Below are 2,192 nucleotides of genomic sequence, written 5' to 3'. Positions count from 1 at the left end.
ATTCCATTGGACTTACTTCTGCCATTCATGAGCTCTGATGAGTATTCTTCCTCTGAAGAGGATAAAGATGTCACTGAAGAGCAAGTTGCTAAGTACCTTAGAGCAATCATGAAGCTGAATGACAAGTTATTTGGTAATGAGACTTGGGAGGATGAACCCCCTTTGCTCACCAAAGAATTAGATGACTTGTCTAGGCAGAGACTACCTCAAAAGAGACAAGATCCTGGGAAGTTTTCAATACCTTGTGCCATAGGCACCATGACCTTCAAGAAGGCCTTGTGTGACCTAGAGTCAAGTGTAAACCTCATGCCTCTCTCTGTAATGGAGAAGCTAGGGATCTTTGAGGTACAAGCTACAAGAATCTCACTAGAGATGGCAGAAAATTCAAGAAAACAAGCTTATGGGCTTGTAGAGGATGTTCTGGTAAAGATTGAAGACCATTACATCCCTGCTGATTTCATAGTCTCGGAGACTGGGAAGTGCATGGATGAATCCATCATCCTTGGCAGACCCTTCCTAGCCACAGCAAAGGCTGTGATTGATGTGGACAGAGGAGAATTGATCATTCAAGTGAATGAAGAATCCTTTGTGTTTAAGGCTCAAGGATATCCCTCTATCACCATGGAGAGGAAGCATGAAGAGCTTCTCTCAAAACAGAGTCAAACAGAGCCCCCACAGTCAAACTCTAAGTTTGGTGTTGGGAGGCCACAACCAAATTCTAAGTTTGGTGTTGAACCCCCACATTCAAACTCTAAGTTTGGTATTGGGAGGTTCCAACATTGCTCTGAGTATCTGTGAGGCTCCATGAGAGCCCACTGTCAAGCTACCGACATTAAAGAAGTGCTTGTTGGGAGGCAATCTAATGTTATATTTATCTAATTTTCCTTTGTTATTTTATGTTTTCTGTAGGTTGATGATCATGGGAAGTCACAAAATCAATTGAAAAAACAAAAACAGAATAAAAAATAGAAAGAAAAATAGCACACCCTGGAAGAAGACCTTGCTGGCGTTTAAATGCCAGTAAGAGCAGCAAATGGGCGTTTAACCCCCAGTCTAGCACCATTCTGGGCGTTTAACGCCAGAAAGGGGCAGCAGACTGGCGTTAAACGCCAGAAAGGGGCACCAGACTGGCGTTAAACGCCAGGAAAGGGCAAGAAGCTGGCGTTAAACACCATAAATGGGCACCAGCCCGGGGTTTAACGCCAGAATTGGCATAGAGAGCATTTTTGCTCGCCACTTGGTGCAGGGATGACTTTTCCTTGACACCTCAGGATTTGTGGACCCACAGGATCCCCACCTACCCCACCACTCTCTCTCTTCTTCACCCATTCACCAATCACCTCAACACCTCTTCCCCAAAAACCCCTCACCTATCAAATCTCTCTATTCTCTTCACCACTCACATCCATCCTTCATAAAACCCCACCTACCTCACCATTCAAATTCAAACCACTTTCCCTCCCAAACCCACCCTCACATAGCCGAACCTTACCCCTCCCTCCACTCCTATATAAACCCATCTTTACCACCTCATTTTCACACCTAAACACTACTTCTCTCCCTTTGGCCAAACCACAAAGCCATCTCAATCTCCTTTATTTCTTCTTCTTCTACTCTCTTCTTTCTTCTTTTGCTCGAGGACGAGCAAACCTTTTAAGTTTGGTGTGGTAAAAGCATTGCTTTTTGTTTTTCCATAACCATTTATGGCATCTAAGGCCGGAGAAACCTCTAGAAAGAGGCCCTCTAGAAATAGGAAAGGGAAGGCAAAAGCTTCCCCCTTCGAGTCATGGGAGATGGAGAGATTCATCTCAAGGGTGCATCAAGACCCCTTCTATGAAGTTGTGGCCTTGAAGAAGGTGATCCCCGAGGTCCCTTTCAAACTCAAAAAGAGTGAATACCCGGAGATCCGACATGAGATTCGAAGAAGAGGTTGGGAAGTTCTTACCAACCCCATTCAACAAGTCGGAATCTTAATGGTTCAAGAGTTCTATGCCAATGCATGTATCACCAAGAGCCATGATCAAAGTGTGAACCCGAACCCAAAGAATTGGCTTACAATGGTTTGGGGGAAATGCTTAGATTTTAGTCCGGAAAATGTAAGGTTGGCATTCAAATTGCCCATGATGCAAGGAGATGAACACCCTTACACTAGAAGGGTCAACTTTGATCAAAGGTTGGACCAAGTCCTCACA

Source organism: Arachis duranensis, chromosome 1, assembly GCF_000817695.3.
Source record: "Arachis duranensis cultivar V14167 chromosome 1, aradu.V14167.gnm2.J7QH, whole genome shotgun sequence".
Lineage (NCBI taxonomy): Eukaryota > Viridiplantae > Streptophyta > Magnoliopsida > Fabales > Fabaceae > Arachis > Arachis duranensis.
This window is presented reverse-complemented; position numbering follows the sequence as displayed.